Here is a 24,694-nt window from a genome sequence, read left to right as displayed (position 1 = left end):
CAAGGCTTGCAGGAAAATACGATGAGGACGGATAAGAGAAGAACAAAGAACAAAGTATAGGGACTTTGCATTTTCAGGATTTTACAAGAAAAATGAGCAAGTAGCAAGAGATTCAAAAAACATCACAGCTGGTATAATAATCGGTTTAAGCTGGAGGAAAAAGTCCAAGTTGTCCTGGAGCACAGTTTTGATAGATCAGTGCTTTTCAAACTCTCCGTGGAGAAAGAGGTTTTGTTATTGTTTTTCCCCGGAAATACTGCTGGGCTAATACTCTTGGCCTGTAACAATTTCTTTTAAATAAGCTTTTTCTTTTAGAATAGTTTTAGATTTAGAGAGAAATTGCAAAGACGAGTTCCCATATACCCCTCACCTGGTTTCCCCTATTGTTAACATCTTATATCACTCTGTTTGTTGCTGTTGTTGTTAGCTACTGTCTAGTTGGCCCTCTGACTCATGGCGACCCCATGCACAATGGAAAGAAATGCTGCCAGGTCCTGTATCCATCCCCATGATCAGTTGTGGACTAGACTGTTGTGATTTTCAGAAGTAGATTTCCAGGCCTTTCTTCCACATTACATTGGTAGCTTACTATTAATTAAACACCACAGTTTATTCAGATTTCACTAGTTTTTTTTTTTTTTTCTGTTCCTGGATCCCATCCAAGATACCACATTACATTTATTGTCCATGCCTCCTTAGCCTTGTCTGGTCTGTGACAGTTTCTCAAATTTCCTTGTTTTTGAGAACCTTTAATGTTTTGCCGTTTTGAGTATGTAGACTGTCCCTCAATTTGAGTTCATCTGATGTTTTTCTCATGGTTAGACTGGGGTTATTGGTTTTTGCGAGGAAGACCACAGAGGTGAAATGCCACTTTCATCACATCATAACAAGGGCACATGATTTACCACTGATGATGTTAACCTTGGTCACCTGACTGAGGGAGTGTTTTTCAAGCCTCCATTGGAAAGGCACCTCCCTACCCCTCCTTTCCATACTCTACACTTTGGGAGCAAACCACTAAGTGCAGCCCACATGGAAGGAGTGGAGAGTTAAGTTATGCCCTGCCTCCTTGATTGGGCATCTACATAAACTGTTTAGAATTCTTCTGCAGGGGAGATTTGTCTATTCTCCCCCATTTAATTATAAATGGGTGTTTATTTTATACTTTGAGTTATAACCTGAATTGTTTTGTTGTTAAAATTGTTCCAGCTTTGGCCATTGGGAGTTCTTTCAGGTTGGCTCTTCTGCCTCTTTGACGTGTCCTCATCCTTTTATTGTTTGAGCGCTTCCTTTCTTTTTGGCACTACAAGATGCTCCAGGCTTATCTTGAATACTTACTGCCCCAGTCCTAAACCAGCCATTTCTCCAAGGAGTCCTGGTTCCTTGTATTGGAGAATGGTATTAGAAACCAAGATCTGGGTGCTGGGTGTGCTTGTTGCTACTGGAGTGTCATTGCTTCCAGGCCCTTTCAGTGGACAGAGCAAGGATATATATATATATATTTACTAATTGTATATACCCATTGCCATAGAGTCAATTATATATAAAAAAATACATACATGTATATAAATATTTCTGTATCTATCCATGTATCTGTATTAAGTTAAACATGCGCTCATACGGATGTCTCTGAATCTGATCTAGTACCACATGGCTGATTCTACCCTCCTCCCTCTCCAACAGTGAGAAACGTGGCTCCTACCACCTGCTATTCATTCACTTATTTTTTCAATCCCAGTATACACATATAGTAGTTTCAAAATTGTTAATCCATAGTCCCTTGAGAAACAACCTTACTATAGTGCAGTGCTTACGTACAGTTTCTTTTGTCTTTAGTCTTACAATGTCCAGTCAAAACACTATTTTCAAAGTTATTTAGGTTAGCATCATTTTCCCTATCTCCTTCAATGAAGTTATGCCATACATTTTTATACAGTTAGATTCTTCAGTTTGCTTTCTATCCCGGGATCCCCTGGCCCCCTGGTTAATTTTTAAGATTGCACATGTCAAGGTTCACTCTTTCTGCTGGTAAAGCTCTACTAGTGTTGGCAGATGCACAGCATCACACGTTCACCATTACAGTGCCGTACAGCTCCGTAGTAGTTGCTCCACCCCAAAAAAATCCCCTGTGCTTCTCCAAGTCACACATTACTCTGTCCCCAAACCCTTGGCACCACTAATCTATTTTCTGTCCCTCCAGTTTTGAGTTTTCCAGAATATCACAGGAATAGAATCATACGGTGCAGAACCTTTTCACTCTGGCTTCTTTCACTTAGCAAAATGAACTTAAGGCTGATGCCAGTTGTTGAGTTAACTGAAAGCTCTTTCACTGTTATCACTGGACAGTATTCTATTGTTTGGATATATCACTGTTTACCTCTTCACCGTTAAAGGATATCTTGGTTGCTTCTAGATTTTGGCTATTATGAATAAAACTGTAAACATTCCTGTGCAGGGTCTTGTGTGGACATAGTTTTCAAATCATTCAGGTAAATACAAGGAGCGCAATTGTTGGGTCATATGTTTAACTTTATAAAAAACTGCCAAACTATCTTTGAAGTGTCTTGTTAATGAGACCAATGGTGGGTCTCATTGAGTATTACAGCAATGTCAAGTCTCATAAAAGTTTTCTAAATTATTATACTCAACTTCTATACTATTCTCTTTGTGGACTGATAATAAACAATTCTGTCCACAGACCCTGCACTGTTTAAATCATTTATTTCAATGGGGAGAATAGAACTGAATGGCTTATTAGAAGACACCTGAGTAAATTCAAAAGAGACTGCTAGCCAATACAATGCCTCACCCTCAAAAGCTACTTCCAACAGCTCCTTGGAGTTTTATCACCAATTTGTTATCAATGGCAGGGTCTACTCTATCTTTGCTTAAGATTGGCTCCTACCATGGTGTCTTAGTCATCTAGTGCTGCTGTAACAGAAATACCACTAGTGGATGGCTTTAACAAAGAGAAATTTATTTTCTAACAGTCCAGTAGGCTGGAAGAACAAATTCAGGGTGCTGGGTCCAGGGGAAGGCTTTCTCTCTCTGTCAGCTCTGGAGGAAGGTCCTTGTGATGCATCAGTCTTCCGCTGGTCTGTGAGCATCTCAGTGCAGGAACCTCAGGTCCAAAGGATGCGCTCTGCTTCCGGCGCTGCTTTCTTGGTGGTATGAGGTCCCTAATTCTCTGCTTGCTTTCCTTTCCTTTTATCTCTTGAGAGATAAAAGGTGGTGCAGGCCACACCCCAGGGAAGCTTCCATTACATTGGATCAGGGAAGTGACCTAAGCCAGAGTGTTACATCCCACCCTAATCCTTTTAACCACAGGCAGAGATTATGATTTATAACACATAGGAAAATCACAAAATGGAAGACAACTACACATGGCCTAACCAAGTTGGCACGTATTTTGGGGGGACACAATTCAATCCATTATACATGGCAAGCAGAATATCCATTCTCTCTGGCAAGACAGAACCCTTCTTTAGTACACTATCATTGTCTGGCTGTGGGTGACTATAGGAGTGAAGAGTTGAATGTGTATATTAAAGGCCAGGCCAGGACGAGCTGGAGTATGTATCAGACCAGGGTCTTTGGGTAGTCTGGGGTCAGCTAGTCATGGCCAAGGGCACATGTAGGAAAAACTGTGAAGTAGCCGGGGGATAGGCTGTTCACCCTGCAGAGGAGGCACGGGTAGGCAGCCAGTTACCATGGAAAGAGAATGGACGTTGTAATCAACCAGGTTGAATTGTTTCTGACATTTACAGGCTGGATCACCAACTTTTCTGGGTTTTAGTGTCCTCATCTGTACAGTGATGACTGAATATCAGTTTTAGGTACTGTCTTAGGGTTTTAGGTGCTAGATCTACAGGGTTGTTGTAAAGTGCCATCAGGTCAATTTTCAACTCATAGCTACCCCATGTGACAAAGAACTGTCCCATCGGAATTTCAAGGCTGTAATCTTTATGTGAGCAGATCTCCAGGTTTTTGTTCTGCAGAGCCGCTGAGTGGGTTTGAACCTCTAATTTTTCCATTAGCAGCTGAGCACTTAACTGTTGTGCCACCAGGGGCCCTGTTGTCATGGAGCTCATATTTTATTGAGATATTAATTGTAGATTGCCCTCAATAGTACCTGTCCCAATATGTTGCTGGACTAGGGTTCATTTCCTTTCTCTTCTTGGCCCTATGTCTATATATAGATAGACCCCATGTGTGTCAGAGTAGAACTGTGCTCCATAGGGTTTGGAATGGTTGATTTTTTATAAGTAGAACGCCAGGCCTTTCTTCTGAGGGGCCTCTGGGTGGACTAGAAACTCCAACCTTTTAGTTAGCAGCTAAATGTTTTAACGGTTTGTACTGCCCAGGGACTCCTTACATATAGGTAAAATTACATATAGGTAGCTAGCTATAAATATTTTTTAAACAATGAAACAATAACATAGCGAACGTCTGTCTGTTCTTAGAGAAAGTATTTTCTCTCATTAATTGTGCTATAAATGCTTTACATTTGGTAAATTGAAATACAAATGCTCATAAAAAAGTATTTCACAGATTCTTTGTCCCCTGAGTGTGCTCTCTGAGATTTGTGTGGGAAATTAGGCGAAGCTGTTTCAACATACAAATTCACCTATGGCCTCAGAACTGGGGAGTCTGCAGGTTCTGGGCACTGGCTATTACACATCCAAAGGCGTACATCCAGTTTACAGTAGAAATTATATCAATTGTATATTCCATTTGTTAATATGGAATAATAAATGTTAATATTACTGTTATGGACTGAATTATGTCCCCCCAAAAAATATGTGTGTCAATTTGGCTAGGCCATGATTTCCAGTATTCTGTAGTTGTCCTCCATTTTGTGATTGTAATTTTATGTTAAAGAGGATTAGGGTGGGATTGTAACGCCCTTACCAGGTCACATCCCTGATCGAATGTAAAGGGAGCTTCCCTGGGGTGTGGCCTGCACCACCTTTTATCTCTCAAGAGATAAAAGGAAAGGGAAGCTAGCAGAGAAGGGGGACCTCATACCACCAAAAAAGAAGCACCAGAAGCAGAGTGTGTCCTTTGGACCCAGGGTTCCTGCCAGGAGAAGCTCCTAGTCCGGGGGAAGATTGACAAGAAGGACCTTCCTCCAGAGCCGACAGAGAGAGAAAGCCTTCCCCCTGGAGCCGATGCCCTCACTGAATTTATACTTATTATTAGGCTGTGAGAAAATAAATTTCTCTTTGTTAAAGCCATCCACTTGTGGTGTTTCTGTTACAGCAGCACTAGGTGACTAAGACAGTTACCATAAGCAAAATGCTATTTAGAAGAAAAAAATAAGAATTATCCATTGACTAAGACATGGGATTTTTAAAACAATGTAATATTTATTGTCTTTGTTTTCAATCTTAGGTTTATATCATTACCAGTTATGAGATGCTGGACAAGTGACTCAACCTTTTTAAGTTCTAGTTTCTTCATACATAAAATGAGAGAATAAATCCTTACTGCATAAGGTGAATGAGATGATCTAATGAAAGGATATGTATAAAACAGCTGGCATGATTCCTGGCTTATAGTAAGTACTAATAAATGGTAGTTATTTAATGTTTTATGGGTAAAATTCACTTCTAAATTAGGTTGATAATAATTTTTTAAAAAAGGAAGTTGTAAACAATGGATAGTTAGAAATATAAATCTTAGGTTTATCTGCTGGGAAAAAAAAGACAATTGATGCTGTACACTTAAAAAATTACTCTTAGTAATTTTAGATACAAAACACAAATTTCTTTAAACAGCTGTACTTCAAATTAATTAGAATTGTTATATAAATTAAATATAGATACCTCATTAAATCTAAAGAACTGAGTTTTTTCAAATTACAGCACTCTTATTGATATCTTGCTAAGAAATATCATAAATAAGTCAGAAAATTAACAAAGATAGACCTTCAAGAAAGGAAAGACTAATAAAAAAACTGTAGAATATTGATAGTGGTTATCTCTAGGTGGGGAGATTAAGGGTGATTTTTATTTTAGACCAGTGTAGCTCAAACTTCAACGTGCGCACCTGGGGACCCTGTTAAAAGGCCGAGTCTGATCCAGCAGGTCTGGATTCTGGAAAGGTCTGAGGTCCTGTGTCTCTAACAAGCTCCCAGGTGATGATGACTGTGCTGCTCTGTGGATCTCACCATGTACTCAATGGGATTAGTGTGTTTCTCAAATTTTCTACAATCAAGGTTACTTTTGTAATAAAAAAAAGACTAGAATACATTTTTCAGTATACGAAGAGTCAGCATTATACTCACACACACAGAAACATGCATATACCTCTACTATACATACGTACGTATCTATATACATACATACAGAAACATATGTAATGTTCAATATATTACATATCTTGTTATGAACTGATGTCCCCCCAAAATATGTGTTGTAAATACTAACCTCTGTGCCTATGGAGGGAAAGCCCTGGTGGCATACTGCTTAAGAGCTATAGCTCCTAACCAAAAGGTCAGCAGTTCGAATCTACCAGGCGCTCCTTGGGAACCCTATGGGGCAGTTCCACTCTGTCTTGTAGGGTCACTATGAATCGGAATCGACTTGATGGCAATGGGTTTTTTAGTTTTTTTTTAAATGCCTGTGGTTATAATCCCATTTGAGAATGGGTTGTCTTTGTTATGTTAATGAGGCAGAATTAGTGTAGGGGACATCTTGAGTCAATCTCTTTTGAGATATAAAAGAGATTAAACAAAAGCTAGTAAGCAGAGATGGGAGAAGAGAGATGCCAAGCCACATGAAGGTCATCCAGAAGCAGAAGCTCAAAAGAGACGAGGACCTTCTTCCAGAGCTGACAGATAAAGACTTCCCTAAAGCTGGCACCCTGAATTTGGATTTTTAGCCTCCTTAACTGTGAGAAAATAAATTTCTGCTTGTTAAAGCTATCTACTTGTGGTATTTATGTTATAGCAGCAGTAGAAAGCTAAGACAATTACGTTAAATATGTATGCATATGGTGTTAAAATCATTTGGTGTTATAGTTGGCTGTTGGGAGCTACACTGTTTAATGTTTTCCCATTTCCTATGAAGTTGAAATATTTCTTAGGTTTAACCTATAGAAAGACAAGAACAAATTTAACGGATTCGGTCTTAAAAAATTTCATTATTTTGATATACCCACTTCGCATCACGATCTTACTATAAACCTATAAGCTTTAGTTATTTCTAAGTACACCTCCAGTACCATGAAAGTGATGATGATGAAGGTGGCACAGGATCAGGCCACGTTTTGTTCAGTTATATATAAGATCACCGTGAATTGCAGCGGACTCGACGGCCACTAACAACAACAACCATGAAAGCGAAGCTATGGCTGCAGACGTGGTGGCCGCATTCATAGGAAGGAATTTTAATCTACTGTTAAGAAACAAAAAAACCCACATCTCAATGAAATTACAACTCAACCTAAACATGGTCTTTTTCTTGGAACTCATTTTTAGCATTTGACATTGTTTGTCGATGGTGTAAATGTGTCACTTTTAAAGGAAGCAACACTTTTTCTCTTTCAATAAAAGCTATAGGTTCAGTATTAATGAGCAGGGACTCACAATGTAAATCTTTATTAAAAATAAGCTGTTGACCTATTCTAAAAAAAAAAAGAAAGAAAGAAAACAAAGGGAAAGAAGGTATGAGAGCCTTATTTCATCAGGAATCGAGGGAATATCAGCAATTTGTTTCCCTGACACTGGTTTCGCTTCATGGAATAAGCGGTACAGCAATAACCGTGAAATTTCAACATGCAGAATTTTACAACTTGGTTGAGCCAGGCTTCGAGACAGAGGAACCCCTATTTATTTCTGTCAGTATCGATGTTTATGAAAGCAGAAGATTGTGCAGTTTTATAGAGATCAATAATACAATGACTTCAGGAGTATCGGTGGACTTTATGCTACAGAACAGCCAGCCATTAAAAAGCAATGCAACCCAGTCTATTTGGATTGGAAGCTGTGCCTCTCATTGTCTTTCCACGGTGCCCTGGACCATCTCAGCGTCTGCTCTGGCTCCCAGTGACAGCGGCCATATTTCATGGCGTCCCTCCAGTGGGCTGCGGGCCGCTGATAAGCTATAATGGATCTGTCTGTAAGAGCAGCTGTCTCCCCTTGTTCTCGAGAAGAGATGAAAAAAGAGCTCTGCGCCCACATACTGTATTAACCTTGACGATAATGAAGTGTGTAATTAACAGCTTTGCCCTAATAAGACCTCACATTTCTTGTTAAAAACAGCCTCCTTTATGCTCCTTAAGAATTACTTCGTTTTGTCTTTCTGGGTAAACACTTCTGAGGAGGCCCAAAAGCTAAATATTCTTGTGACTCAAGTATAAACCAAAGACTCACCCACTCACTCTCCTTTTAAACAGTCTATCTAGATTCTTACTCTGTTTGCAGGGAACCAGTTTCCTTTTTTAAAATTGTAGTAAAAATATATATTCCAAAACATTTGCCATGTCAACATTTTGGCCTGCACAATTCAGTGACGTTAATTACATTCATCATGTTGTACAACCATCGCGTTCTTTGGTTTGTGGGAATCCAATTATCCCAGCACCACTTATTGAAGAGACTGTTCTTTCCCCATTGGATGGACTTAGCACTCATTGAAAATCAGTTGACCATAGGTGTACGGGTTTATTTCTGAACTCTCAATTCTACATCATTGGTCTACATGTCTATCACTGTACCAGTAGCAGATGGTTTTGATTACTGTAGCTTTATGTTTTGAGATCAGGAAGTGAGAGTCCTACTTTGTTCTTTTTCAAGTCTGCCTTGGTTATTTGGGGCCCCTTACAGTTCCATACAAATGTAAGGATTGGATTTTCTATTTTTGCAAAGAAGACGTGTAGCATCACAATAGTGCTCTGAGGTAGATGACATTATAACATCCTTTTCACAAAGGAGAAAAAAGAGGCTCAGAGAGGTCAAGTAACTTGTCCACTGTCACTCAGCTGGTAGGTGGGAGTGTTTGAAAGCAGTACCTGCTCTTACTGATTACAAACACTGCCTCTTGATATACTATGAAAAACACAGCAAATCCTGTCAACATCCTCAACGTTAACCTCTGAGGAGAATGGAAAAGGCACTAAAAGCAAGCAAGAACAAGCTCTATCTATTTGTGATGTCATGAAAGTAATGTACATATACACCTTAGTCAGGGATTATCAAATATTTTCAGAAACAAAACTTTTTAAGAAAGGGTGTTTAGAACTCAGAATTATGGGACTTGGGGAAAAGCAAGTTGACTGTTCTTTGAAATAATTAGCCTTCACAGCAATTTCAAAATTCTGTCACCATAATAAAAGAAACATCTTGTTACATCATATTTCCTCAAGATTCTGACATTTAAAAATGCAGCAACTAAAAAAGTGCTTGTCTATGCATCAATGGACACCCCCTGAAAAACAAGCCAAATGATTAAATGATGCTTGAAATATTGCTAATCTGCAATGCTAAATGTCAAAATTATTTGCTTTCTCTTTATATAAAGAAGCACAAGGCACATTTATTTTATATTTGGTCAGCTAAATTTGAGTGTCCAAAACTTAAATTGCTGTTGTTTTTTTCAACTTGACATTTCAAACAATCTTTGTAAATGTGAATATTATCTCTTCAAGGCATAATAAAGGTGAAGAAATTTGTTAATCTGGATATAAAACTGCTGTGTGGTTAAGTAACATTTTAAAGTATAAAGTTGGTTCTGAAGTTATGTACATATTTCAGAAATTGATTGGCCTTAGACCCCAAGGAAAAAGTATGCCCCTGTGGGAAAAAATGGAGCCCTGGTGGTCTAGTGGTTAAGACCTTGGCTGTTAACCAAAAGGTCGGTGGTTCGAATCCACCAGTCACCCTTGGAAATCCTATGGGGAAGTTCTACTCTGTCCTACAAGGTTGCTAAGAGTCGAAATTAACTCTATGGCAACAGGTTTGGTGGGAAAAATGAGCGGAGAAAAGCCGGGCTCCAAATCTCGCAAATGTTTTGGAAATATGAAACTTCATAGCCCACTAGAGATTACCAAACATCCCTACTTATTAGTTATACACTTGTCTTTGGTGATTTAAGTCAGAATAGTGGTTACCTCTGTGGTAACCTCTGTGCCACTGACTGAGAAGGTGAACAAGGGAACTTTCTGGGCAATGAAAATTTATATTTTGATCTGGGTTACACCCACACAAATGAATACATATATAAAATTTGGCAAACTGTATGTTTATGATTTATGTCTTCTATTGATTTGTGTGCTCTTATGGCTTTCTTAGGAGTCCCTCGGTAGTGAAAATGGTTAATGTGCTTGGATGCTAACTGAAAGGTTGGAGGTTTGAGCCCACCCAGAGGTGCCTCAGAAAAAAGGCCCGGTGATCTACTTCCAAAAAATCAGCCATTGAAAACCCTATAGAGCACAATTCTACCCTGATACACACGGGGTCACCATGAGTTGGACTCAACTTGATGGCAACTGGTTTTATTCTTTTGTTAAAAAACAGAGTGGCACCAAAGTAAGTGGCCTTTTCCAGCAAGTTTGCAGAACCCTGAGGGCAGCTTCTGAAAAGGCGGCACATTGGAGACATCCCAGGATGGGTGTTTGCCAGGCAGTTGTCATGGAAGAACGATGGTATTGTGGGGTGTGGCCATGGAGTGGGCAGCTGAGCCAGAGAGGAGGCAACGTCCATTGCTTAAACCTAATCAAACATATGGACTACACCTTGACTACTCTAGTAACTGTCAGCAATGAAATTATTAAAAGAAATTATTAAAAGACTCTATTGAGAGTTAGCAGACTCCTCTCATTCTCAGTCTCATTACCATTTCACCAGTAGAGCCTCCTGCCTCTAGCAGCCATGAGAAACCTGAGAATCTGTGCATATTTCCTTCCAGCACGGCAGAAGTGCCAACTCTTCATGTTACTTTCCTTTACATAAACCATCCAGAAGAAAATCATGTGGTTTTTCTTTTCTTTTGATAAATGAGACTAATTTTTCCTGAGGCTATATATGACCTAAGGGTGGTTTGCACTGAAAAGATTTTGTCTCTTTAAAACCCAATGAAAGATTTGAGAAAGCACTTGGAGGGTTTCTAATGGCCCTCAGGAAAGGCTGAGGCAGTACGTACTGCTTCTTCCGGCAGCTTGTACCGCATGGCTCTCAACCAAGGCTGTGCCCTGGAGTCACCTGGCGAACTTAGGAAAATTCTTGAAGCCAAGGCCTCTCCCCAGAAGAATTACATCTCAGGGGATGGTTCTAGTACTTTTAAAAACTCCCTTGGCGTTCCAATGTGCAGCCAAGTTTGAGAAACACATTGCTCTTAGAACTTCTCCCCCTGCTACACAGTGTGTGGTCCTCAGACCCGCAGCAGTAGCAGCAGTAGCATCCCCGGGCAGTTTGTTACAAATGCAGACTCTGAGCCCCCATCCACATCTGCTGAACCGAATTTGCATTTTAACAAGATCTCCATATACACATTAAAGTTAGACCAGCACTGATAAACCATTTGCCTTCAATTTACTTCTGAGGTTCACTTTTCACAACCCGACTATATCAGTTCAATGTAGATTTCGTGATCAGTTAGTTACCTCTGTGGTATCTCTTTATCTACCTAACTACTTACCTATCCATGGACCTATCCATTGACCTATATCCATCTATCCATCTACCTATCCATCTGTCTCTCTATCCATCTATCCATCCATCCACCCACCCGCTCATCCATCCGTCCGTCCGTCCATCTGTCCGTCCATCCATCCATCCGTCCACCCATCTGTCCACCTACCTACATACCTTCGATAAAAACATTCCTTAGTTGGTCCCTAAATTCTAGATCGGTAGGGTGATTTCTCTGTTTTATTAAAAAAACAAACAAACAAAAACAAAACAAAACGGAGATCTAGAACTGAAAGGGAAAAATGACTGATTCCCAACACAAAGGGCAGCTGTGGGTATTTCATTGCTGGAGCTTGTTCCGTAATTTTATGCTGGAATGTATTTGTCCTATTATATTCTAACATCCCTAAAAATAAGTTTAAGGCTGAGATGCAGAAGTCTGAAAAGAGTTTGCCAGAAAACCTCATCCACTCACTCAAGGGTATTAGCCGGAAGAGAAAGAGCCCTTTGCACCAGCGTAAAAAGACAGTCTCCTTCTCTCTAAGTGGGAGAAATAGCTACCTGGCCAAATTTGAAGAGAAGGTGATTCTATAACTTCTCTCTCCTAATACATGTCTTAGGAAAAGACAGCCCAGAAGAGATGAAAACAGTATTATCTTTCCTTTCTCCAGAATCATACTCCATCAACGGTGTTTTCCTGTGATGACCACTGATGTCATAGACAGATGCTTTAAGAAACAGGTCAAGTCCAGTCTTCTATTTCCTCTAGGAATGGTCTTTAACTCCTGGATCAGTATATTAACCAGTGTCTTCATATAAAAACCTCAGGAAACATTTATTCACAGGTTAGAGTTAGAAAGCTGTGCTTTCCTGGAGGAAAGATTGTTTCCGCCACTCCTCTCTTCAATTGATGAAAACTTTGTCACTGTTTCAGCTGGACTGCCAGCTGGTTGATAAAACCAGATGTATAGCTTAACTATGGATTATGTTCACATGTGAGGTCTTCATGTTTGTGCTCTTTTCCAGTCTCTTTGTCCATGATTTACATTATTTCTTGGCCCTCACTTTTTAACTGTATTTATAATTTACCACACTTTTAGTATGTCTCATTTCATCACACATTAATGCCAGTCCTTTTTGGGAACAAAGTAGGTTTTAAAAACTTCCCCTCAATTACCAGTTCCAGTGTTTAAACTTCTTCCCTTTAAAAATAGATTTAAATAACCCTCAGCAATTTATAAATCCCTTCTTTCTATGTCTGGCCCATAACACTGGAGTAAGTCCATCAATTAGGATCCTTAGAAGGCTGCATTTACTTATTTAGAAATTACTAGCCCTCAGCGTGGAGAAACCCATTGCTGTCGATTCCGATGCATAGTGATCCTGTAGGACAAAGTAGAACTCTCCCATAGGGCTTCCAAAGCCATATATCTTTACGGAAGCCAACTGCCACATCTTTCTCCCGTGGAGCTACTGGTAGGTTCAAACCATCGACCTTTTTTTTTTTTTTTGGTAAGCAGCCAAGTGCTTAACCATTGTGCCACCAGGGCTCCTTATATTGCACGGAGGGAAACCTAATAAAGAGCTGCCAACATCTTCAGGGCATTAGAGATCAATGACAGAGAAGTTGTGCCTCCTAAGGCAGTATATTACAGTGACTTGGGAGGCTTTTGAAAAGCCCTGTGCCCAGACTGCACCCAAAAGCAAATAAATAAGGACCTCTGGGGTGGAGCCCAGGCATCAGTATTTTTAGACCTTGCCCAGGTAGTTGCAATGTGCAGCCAAGGTTGAGAGACAGAGTACTCAAGCAGTACATCTCACACTGCAGTGTGCACGCACATCCCCTGGGCTTCTTGTGACCATGCAGACTCTGATTCATCAGATGTGGCATGGAGCACAAGGGTCTGCATTTCTAACCAGCTCCCAGGTGAGGCTGTTGCTGTTGGACTGTGGACCACACTGTGAGCTGCAAGGTCCCAAAGATCAGATCAAGTTCCTTTAATGGCTGAGCTGTGGTAAGCTTAGGAAATGAGATCACAACCATGTCTAAGAGAGAGCCCTGGATTGTGAGTTCAGCCATCTGGGTTCTAGTCTGAGCTCTGTCGGTGGCAGCTGTGAAGCCTTTGTGAGTTGCTTTACCTCACTGGGTCTACAGTTCCCTGTCTGTACTGAGGGTGTTTGCCTGATTTCCTCCCAGACCCAAAATTTCTGTTGTTCTGAAGGCTCTCTTGATGTCTCAGCAGCTCCATGAATTATGTCGCTACCCAAACCCAAACCAAACCCACTGCTGTAGACTCATAGTGACCCTATAGGACAGAGTAGAACTGCCCCCATAGAGTTTCCAAGGAGTGCCTGGTGGATTCAAACTGCCAACCTCTTGGTTACCAGCTGTAGCACTTAACCACTATGCCACCAGGGTTTCCCATATAGTTACAGCTCCTGCAAAATACTAAGTCTGCGAAGTATCTGGCTTGCTAGACAATCTGACAGGTGCTTTACACCTTGCAGGGCAAATTATGTGCACGAACGGAAGTTTGTGGTCACTTCCCTGTACTTGTAAATTCCTAGAACAAGGCCCTCCATGTAAACAACTCCAAGGTTAGGCACGTGAGCGCATCCTGCCACAAACCATTTGGTGTCCTGATACATTCTCCCTTAACAGTGTCAAACTAGATTAATGGCAGAAATGGCCCCACTTCTCCTCTCCCGTGTGTATCCATGCTCTTTGGCAGCTCCTATGAGTGAGAGATGGAGTCTGTTTCTCCTCCTCTTGATGCTGGGCTTGGTCACATGACTGACTCTGGCCAATACGATGCAGCAGAAGTGACACTATGACTATTCAAGCCTAAGCCTCAAGAGGCTGTGCCATTCCACTCACTCTCTCTGAACTCTGCCCAGTTGCCATGTGGATGGGGCTAGTCTGGTAAATGACGAGAGACTGTGGAGCAGAGACCAACCATTCCGGGTGGCCCATCCAAGACCAGCCAGCCCCCAGCAACCCAGCACTGACCATAGACACATGAGTGAGCCCAGACAAGACTACAACTGCCAGCCAAGTGCACCCCAAATCGCTGACTTGGAGAAGCATGAGCAATAATAAAGGCTTATTGTTTCAAGAGCTTTAACTTCAGGGTGTTTTGTTACACAGCATTGTTTGCACTCATAGGCGACCTATCCGTTATTGATATTAGTCCATGCCACTGACTCTACATCTACTGATTTCTCTACTGGCCGGGAAGCTCCCAGCAAGGGATAAACCACTTTTATTTGCAAAATAGGCTGTCAAGGAAACTGACTCTTTCTTGCCCTCAAGTCCCCATGAAGGGTCTTCCACTGGAAAAATGCTTTTGGTCTCTCTTTCTTCCCTTACTCCCCTCTCTGCATGTGGCAGCAACAGGTCTTAGCTGACTGGGAAGAAGGTCAGGCACAAGAATAGCTCAAGGGCCCTTTTCCTCCTTTTCCTGGACAGTCTTCCTGTCTGCAGGACCTGTGCTGTACTTTGATGTGGCGAGGACAGGAGCCCCACTCTGACCCAGCACTGGCACTGATGAGTTTGGATGGAAGTGATTCCTCCTATGCTAGGCTGAGGTGCTCTCAGCTCTGCAGAGCTCTCTTGCATTTCACCTGGAGGGTAGGAGTGCAGGTGTGTACTGCGTAAAGGCTCATTAGTAAACGGGGCTTCATAGTAAGAAAGCTGATATCTGGATCTCCACCTATCTTTCCTGCAGTCTAAATACATGAGACAGCCTGAAGAGATAGTCACATTTTTCTGAACCTCATGCTCAAGTAACATACTTTAAACCAGTTCTGGAAGTGAGAAGCCAAGCAAGAGAGTTCCAGAATGGGGGGAGGAAAGGAGAGAGGTGCTACAAGTTGGATGGAGAAGAAGAGGGAACAGGAGAGAAAAAGGGTCCAAAATGGGAAGGGTGGGCTCTGTTACAATAAACTTAGTCTATTAATCACTTGGAAAACCTGGTGAAGTAATGATTAAGAGCTACGGCTACTAACCAAAAGGTCAGCAGTTCGAATCCACCAGGTGCTCCTTGGAAACTATATGGGGCAGTTCTACTCTATCCTATAGGGTTGCTATGAGTTGGAATGGACTCAATGGCAACGGGTTTGGTTTTTTTAATTAATCACTTACTGTGTACTAACCTCTATCTCTTGTTTTTAATCATCCCAAGAGCCCTGTTGTTGCTGTTGTTAATTGCCATAGAGTCCATTCCAACTCATGGAGACGCCATGTGTGCAGAGCAGAACTGTGCTCCATAGGGTTTTCAAGGCTGTGAACTCTTGGAAACAGATCACCAGGCCTGTCTTCTGAGGTACCTTTGGGTAGGTTCAAACCACTAACCTTTCAGATAGTAATCAAGTGCTAAATTGTTTACAGCACCCAGGGACTCTGCCAAGAGCCCCAGGAGGCAGGTATCATTATGACCCGTTTTAAAAATGAGAAAAGTTAAATTGATTGCCCAAGGTCCCACGGCTCGTTAGTGGTTGTGGAGGGCTGAAATATTGTTTCAGCTCTTCACCTCCCTCCCGGTAATGATTATATATCCAACCCTTTGCACGTGGCTTTTTAGTGCCCAGCAGTAGAGTATGCGGAGTATATATATTCCCGCACCATTGACTTTGAGCTTGGCCATGTGACTTGCTTTGGCCATTGGAATGTTGGTGAACTAACACAAACAAAGGGCTTTTATTGTGATTGCGTGTTTTGGCTTGGCTGCTTGAGCTTCTTCCATCTTTGTGAAAAAGAACCTGAACTGGGTAGGTGTTTGTCCAAGAAGAATGCCAAGAGGCACATGGAGTAAACCTGAACCTGAACTAAAACCTGCAGCCAGCCCCAGCTGACCTGAAGCTTAAAGCAGAGCGACCCCAGCCAAGCTGCAGACTCATGAGCAAGAAAAATAAATGTCTATCATTATAAATCATTACATTTTTCAAAGCTGTTTGTTACCCAGCATTTTTGCTGCCACAGTTGACTAATACAGTGGGGCAGCCAGGATCGAATTCTAGGACTCTGGGGCGTCAGAAACCTCACTCTTACTTTCCCCAATATACAACCTAGGGAACGTCACTCCCATGGCTAGCAGTCATTGCACTCGGGGAGCCCAACCCCCCAGTGTCAGGATATGCCTGGCACAACTTAGATGCTCACCTGACATGAACTAGTCACCTTTATGGATGGGGACTCAGACAGATTTGTCAGACAATTCCTGGGAATCTAATGGTTCTTTGCTCAGTCCATTCTATTCTTATCGTTTTGCTCTGCTGGACTTTTCCATGCTGAATTGGTGGCTACTAAGGGGCTTGGTTTACATGCAACCCTGAATAGAGCTGAAATTCTAAGCTGCTGCAGATCAGTCGACCCTGACCACAGCATCTGCACAACATGCAGACAGGAAAGTTGCAAGGACCCTGTCCATCAGCCAGTCTGGTTTCTTCTAGGCAGTGATTTGAACTTAATCCAAGAAGGTCCCCACCTTGTCTGAATGTACGTGTAATGGATCTTTACCAGGTAAAAATATCCATATTCTCAATCTGGTCTTTAGCCACAAAATAATAAAACAGAAAAAGTAAGCAAGCAAAACAAAACAAAGCAAAATCCCAAAATAGCACGTTATTATCACTCATGCATTTTAGTTCCTATTTCTCTAAGTCACAGATGGTTGGGACGGAGGTGATTTTGATGGGGAAGCAGATTTGCTTTATTTTGCCCCATTGGCACAGAAGCTGGGAGGGACCACTTTCAATATAGATGCAAAGCAAACTGGGAAGTGTAGTGGCCTAGAGGGGAGATCCTTCTGCAGTAAAAAAGAAATGGCCAGCTCTCCCATCAGCTACCAGCCCAATGTTCCTTTGGCTTTCTCGATAGGCTGGAACCTCAGGGAGCTGTGTGGCCAATTTGGCCTCGCCTGACAGGTGCCTCCAAGTGAGTAGCAGCCAGTCTTACCTGCTGAGAAGGCAGCAGTCATCCATCTTGCTGTCTATCAACTCCATCTCCTCTGTTTCCTTCCCCCTGCTCCTGCAAATCCCTTCTTTTTCTCCCTTCTCGTGCTCTGGAGGCTTCAGTTCTGCCATGATTTAACCAGAAAATTTGCCTCTCCAGGAACCTGCAGGTTTCTCCTTCTCCCTGACTGATGTCCAACTCACTCACAGCTTCTTCCCCAGAGGAAAATTCAAGACTGTCTTTCCACATTGTTTTCTTGAGCAACTAATGTCCTCCTACAACCTCATCAGCCAAGACTGTCTAGATCCAAGTTCCATTGTGCCTCCCTGCCTCCAGACAGCCTCTGGAGTCAGGCTGTTTTTCTAGGTTTACTGACGACATCAGGGTGCTTATTATGCAGTACACACTGTTTTAAGTGCATGTGTGTTCTCTCTCTCTCTCTCTCTTTGTATTTAATCTTCATAACAACTCCAATAACTATTATTATCCCCACTTTATAGGTATAGAAACTAAGGCTTCTGGCTACAGAATCCATGTATTAACCAGTTATTAACACTTCAAAAATTCTTTTATCTACCAGGAGTTATGTTAAGGGCTTTGCATATATTTTAAAACTTAATCTTTACATATAATCAAATTTAAACACCCATGTAAGATTGGAAGAATTTTTATCACCATATGACAGGAGTCCCAGGTGAGGAAACTGAGGCACAGAGGAGGTTAAGTGGCTTAGTCAAAGGCACATAGCTGGTTTCAATGGAGGAATCAGGAATTCAAAGCTCTTGCTCTTGAGTGCTTACAACCCCCTGGTCCAGACCGTTGCCATCAAACCTGTGACCTTCTGTGGGATCCTTCTGCTGTGTGAATCCCTCAGGCTTGATCTCACCCACCCCTTTGCCGCCCACACATCAAAACATCACCTCTTTTCCTCCCTCCTTAGAGACCTGGGGAGAAGGGAAAGCGATGCCTGGTTTTGCTGACACTGTTTTCCTCCTTTTAATGGACCACTGAATGCTGAAGGCCAGGTATTACGTGCCGGGGGAAACTCAGAGCTTGTACAACTAGCTGTTGAGGCAATATCTGGAATTTGACCCCATTCTGAAGTACCAGATAGCCCAGTACAGGGAACTGCAGAGAGAACAGTTGTCCTTATTCAGGTTCTCCCGAAAGCAGACCCCAAGGAAGGACATTGGTGCAGGTTCTTTATTTGGGAGGAGATCCCAGGAAGCCACATGAGAGAGTGGGAAAAAAGCAACAGAGAGAAATCCAAAATGGTGCATTAATGGTCTAGTTGATGCTGTGGGCAACTGGGGCTTAGTGTTGGGGACCCTCTAAAGAGCTATATAGAATGCATGCCACAATTATCCCACCAAAGGACAGTAAAGCTGGGGTATTTACCCACCAACTTCTTCCCTCATTGGTTGAGCATTACATCTGAGGCACTAAATACCCAGCACTTCTGGGCTGAGCTGCACAGGGAAGGAGCAAACTCCTTTGGTGCCAGGGAAAGTCCTTGGGGCACAGAAGCAGATGGGCAGCTGTCAGTGTGCACAAAATTGGTCCACTGAAGCTGCAGGTGAACTCAGGTGAATTCAGGGATCTGAATTAGGGCATCCACATGACCACTAAAATGGGCTTTGCACATGTAGGTTTAAATATTGGCTCTTCTACTTGTTAACTGTGAGGCCTTATGCAAATTGCAGAAGCCTCTCTCTAAGTATTAACTTCTTTGTCTGAAAAATAGACATAATGATATACTGCTAGACTGATAAGAGGAAGGATCAGGTAAGGCAGGATATGAATCAGCGCCTGGTACAGTTCCAGGTATGTCAAGCGCTTTGCTGTCGAGTTGATTCCGACTCATAGCAACACTATAGGACAGAGTAGGACTGCCCCATAGGGTTTCCAAGGAGTGATTGGTAGATTTCAACTGCTGACCTTTTGGTTAATAGCCATAGCACTTAACCACTGTGTCACCAGAGCTGCTCCAGGTATGTAGTGGGCAACTATTGCTGCTTGCCCCATTGGGTTAAAAGTGAAGAAGATATGGATGGTTAAAGGTCTTTCCCTAAAGTGCCGGATGCTTGGTAAGTGTTGAATGAAGGAATAAAAAAGCCCAAATCTGGATGGTGGCCTGGGTGAGACAATAACTACAACTGCAAGGCTGGATCTTTTAGAGCTGACAAAAAGGGAATGAATCTTTGGCATACTGTTTGGCATCTACTACAGCTGAAGCTACTTATCCCTTTGCCCTGGTAACTCCATTTCTGGATATATACCCCAAAGAGATGATGGGAAAGCTCAATATCTTCAGTCAGAACAAGGCCAGGGGCTAAATATGGAACAGACCATCAATTGCTCATATGCAAGTTCAAGTTGAAACTGAAGAAAATTAGAACAAGTTCATGAGAGCCAAAGTACAGCCTTGAGTATATCCTACCTGGATTTAGAGACCGTCTCAAGAACAGATTTGACACGTTGAACCCTAATGACCAAAGACCAGAAGAGTTGTGGAATGACATCAAGGACATCATACACCAAGAAAGCAAGAGGTTATAAAAAAGACAGGAAAGAAAGAAAAGACCAAAATGGATGTCAGAAGACTCTGAAAATTGCTCCTGAATGTAGAGTAGCTAAACCAAAAGGAAGAAATGATGAAGTAAAAAAGCCAACAGAAGATTTCAAAGGGCGGCTTGAGAAGATAAAGTATTATAATCACGTGTGCAAAGACCTGGAGTTAGAAAACTAAGAAGGAAGAACATGCTCAGCACTTCTCAAGCGAAAGAACTGAACAAAAACTCAAGCCTTGAGTGGCAATATTGAAGGATTCTATGGGCTGAAAAATACTGAAAAATGCAGGAAGCATCAAAAGAAGATGGAAGGAATACACAGTCACTGTACCAAAAAGAACTGGCTGACGTTCAGTCCTTGCAGAAGGTAGCATATGCTCAATAACCGATGGTACTGAAGGAAGAAGTCCAAGCTGCACTGAAAACACTGGCGAAAAACAAGGCTCCAGGAACTGATGGATTATCAGCTGAGATGTTTCAACAGATGGATGCAGTGCTGGAGATGCTCACTCGTCTAAGCCAAGAAATCTGGAAGGCAGCTACCTGGCCAACTGACTGGAAGAGATCCATATTTGTGCCTATTCCAAAGAAAGATGACCAAACAGAATATGGATATTATCAAACAATATTGATAATATCACATGCAAGTAAAATTTTGCTGAAGATCATTCCAAAACGGTTGCAGCAGTACGTCAACAGGGAATTGCCAGAAATTTAAGCTGGTTTCAGAAGAGGACGTGGAATGAAGAATATCATTGCCAATGTTAGATGGAATCTGGCTGAAAGCAGAGAATACCAGAAAGATGTCTACCTGTGTTTCATTGACTATGCAAAGGCAGTTGACTGCGTGGATCATAACAAATTATGGGTGACATTGCGATGAATGGTAATTCCAGAACACTTAATTTTGCTTAGAAGGAACCTGTACATAGGCCAAGAGGCAGTCCTTCGGACAGAACAAGGGGACTCTGTGTGGTTTAAAGTTAGGAAAGGCATACGTCAGGGTTGTATCCTTTCACCATACTTATTCAATCTGTATGCTGAGCAAAATATCCGAGAAACTGGACTATACGTAGAAGAATGGGGTATCAGGATTGGAGGAAGACTCATTAACAACCTGAGATATACAGATGACACAACCTTGCTTGCTGAAAGTGAAGAGGACTTGAAGTACTTGCTGATGAAAATCAAAGACTATAACCTTCAATATGGATTACACCTCAATATAAAGAAAATAAAAACCTTCACAACTGGACCAGTAAGCAACATCATGATAAACAGAGAGAAGATTGAAGTTGTCAAGCATTTTATTTTACTTGGATCCACAATCAGTGCCCATGGAAGCAATGGTCAAGAAATCAAATGATGTATTGCATTGGGAAAATGTGCTGCAAAAGACCTCTTTAAAGTATTAAAAAGCGAAGATGTCACCTTGAAGACTAAGGTGTGCCTAACCCAAGCTGTGGTGTTTTTGATCACCTCATATGTATGCGAAAGCTGGACAGTGAATAAGGAAGACTTAAGAAGAATTGATGCCTTGAATTATGGTGTTGGCAAAGAATATGGAATATACCATGGACTGCAAAGAGCAAACAAATCTTGGAAGAAGTACAGCCAGAATGCTCTTTAGAGGCAATGATGACAAGACTTTGTCACACATACTTTGGACATGTTATCAGGAGAAACCAGTCCCTGAAGAAGGGCATCATGCTTGGTAAGGTACAGGGTCATCGAAAGAGAGGAAAACCCTTAATGAGATGGATTGACACAGTGGGTGCAACAGTGGGTTCAGGCATAACAATGATTGTGAGGATGGCGCAGGACCGGGAAGTATTTTGTTCTGTTGTGCATAGGGTTGCTATGAGTCAGAACCGATTTGATGGTACCTAACTTTTTTTTAACAACAACAACAGCATCCCAAAGAAATGCATAGGTACAATTGCTAAAAGAAATAACCAAAGATAGGCGATAGCTATAGTAAGACTGTTCTTAATAGCTCCAAACTGGGAATTACACAAATGGCCCAAAACTGTAAAATTAAAAATAAAGGGTCACTGTACAGAAATGATCTGTACCAACATGAAACAATAAGGATGAATCACATAACCATAACACTGGGTGAAAGAAGTCAGGTATAACAGATCGTATACTGTAGGATTCCTTTAAAATAAAGCCCCCAAACTGGTAAAATCTATAGGGAATAGTGGTTACCCCTGGAGTGGATCATGAATGGAAGTAGGCCCTCGGTGGGCACAATATTGTGATTTTTGATCCGGTGTGTTCCGTTTGTGAAGATCCATGGGGCTGGACACTTAGAAGTTGTGCACCGTTTTGTACATAGGTTAAACATCAATTAAAAGTTTTTAAAAGTGGAGGTGAGGGAGTATAGGTCTTGGTTTTTCAGCATTTCTAGGGCTTACAACTCCAGGCAATGCGAAATATGGAGACACCAAAAGTTCATTTCTGTCTAAGTAGATCATGAACAGCAAGACTTAAGAAAGTCAATCCGTTTTAGAAAATTAACTAAAATTTGGGGTCAAAAAACTTCTTGTTGAGGAGTTGTAGTCTTTGGTAATCCTAAATGGAATCCGGGTGGATGTTTTCAAAGTAAAGAACTGTATTTTATATTCTCAAGCTACCCTCCCCCCAATGCTTATTAATTACAAAGAGAAATTGGTACTCTTATGGTGGAGAAACCTGCAGACACCACCTATACCAAGTGATCAGAGTGAACTCCACCAGTAACGGAACAAATGGAAATCATGTGCCACCTGGCCAGATGCAACAGAAGACACAACATCACGTCTTGGTTAGTCCTACCAGTGGTGCATCACCTGAACCCAAATATGAGGACGCATCAGACAAAACCAAATTGAAGGACAGTCCAGAAAATAAGTGGCCTGTAATTGTCAGAAGTGCCAAGGTCAGGAAAGACAAAGCAAGGGTGAGGAACTCTTCCAGACTGAAGGAGCCATGACAGGAAAGAAACAGAACGATGAAACGCAACGTGTGATTTTCAACTGGGTCCTTTTGTTATAAAGGTCATTATGGGACAGTAAGAAAACTTACTGGGGCCGGAAGATTAGATGGCAGTACAGTATCTGTGTTGTCCCTGGCTAGTGTAAATGGTTAATGCACTTGGCTGCTAACAAAAAGGTTGGAGGTTTGAATTCACTTAGTGGCCTTGGAAGCAAGGCCTGTCAATCTACTTTTGAAAATCAACCATTGAAAACCCTATGGAGCACAGTTCTACTCTGACACACATGGAGTCTCCATGAGTTGAAACGGACTCGATGGCAACTGGTTTACACTATCTGTGTTAACGTCTTGATTTTGATGGTTGTATTGTGGCCATGTTGAAGGATGTCCTCTATGGCAGGAAACACACTACGGTGTTTGGAGGTGATGGAGTACCCGGTTGGCAAATTAATCTCAACATGTTCGGGATAAAAAGCTCTTTATACTGTGTTTACAGGTTTTCTGTGAAATTGAGATGTTTTTGAAATAAAATTTTAAGGCAAAGGAGTTTCCACGTGTGCCTTAGGAAGGAAGATTCCAGATACCAGAGGAATCAGTACAAGAACATAAGATGGAATGCTCCTTGGTGGAGTGAATTGAAAGCGACCGGCAATCCTCAGTTGCTTCCACCTGGGACGAGGTGTTCAGATACCTATGATCCCAACTCATGTCTTTTTATTTGATTTTCAATACCCTTTCTTCAAATCCAGAAAAAAATATTTTAAGTATCAAATACCTTCTCTGCAAAACCTGACAGAGTACTTTTCAAAGGGAAATGAATGTGTAATGTGCACATATTCTCGAATTAAAAGGAAGATTAATAGGGAGACTCTAAAGTGAATTAATTTATGGGAAGCGCCTGAAACACTGTTTGAATCATTTAGATTCAATTTGCTTTGCTGGACAGGTCCACTTCCACTGTGTTCAATTATCGGTGTTAGATCGGCCCTGACAACCCTAATGAATTAGACTGTTCACCTGTTGCTCCTTCCTGGGATGCTACTGGAAACTGACACAAGAAAGAAAGAGGAGGAAGGTACAGCTCTAGGAATGAAGGACGCAGAGTGTCAGGAATAAAGCAAAGTATCCACAAATTTAGCAAATTAATGATGCTTCGGCACCAAATCCTAGTCATTGGCTGGAGTATGAATTCAACCTGCCTTCCCAGAAGGTCTGCCCTTTGCAGTCTGACACCCCAGCTCCCTGTCCCAGGGTATCGGCAACCTCATGATGCTGGCTGAGGCTAGGCTCTAAGTGGTCTCTCGAAAGATGAAGAGGAACTTCCCTTCACTTCCCCACTCTCTCACCCAAGTCACAGGCTCCAATTTGCAAGCTGACTAGTTGGCCTTCAGGTAGAATCTGACCATGAAAGTGAGTCCAGTGAAGGGGTCACCCCCAGTTGGACCCCCTTTTTTGCTGCCCTAACTAACTGAGCTGTGGTGATCCATAGGGTTTTCACTGGCTAATTTCAGAAGTAGAGAAGTAGATCTTCCTAGTCTGTCTTAGTCTGGAAACTTCACT

At 41.8% G+C, this 24,694-nt stretch overlaps 1 protein-coding gene across 1 annotated transcript in view; it reads right to left on the bottom strand.

Annotated features, from left to right (window-relative positions):
- PAK5 (p21 (RAC1) activated kinase 5) overlaps positions 1-24,694 on the bottom strand; it is a 325,437-nt gene that overhangs the window by 51,770 nt on the left and 248,973 nt on the right. The window lies entirely within an intron of this gene.

This window comes from Loxodonta africana, chromosome 24 (genome assembly GCF_030014295.1).
Source record: "Loxodonta africana isolate mLoxAfr1 chromosome 24, mLoxAfr1.hap2, whole genome shotgun sequence".
Lineage (NCBI taxonomy): Eukaryota > Metazoa > Chordata > Mammalia > Proboscidea > Elephantidae > Loxodonta > Loxodonta africana.
The sequence above is the reverse complement of the archived record's forward strand: the minus strand, read 5'-3'. Positions and strand labels throughout refer to the sequence as shown.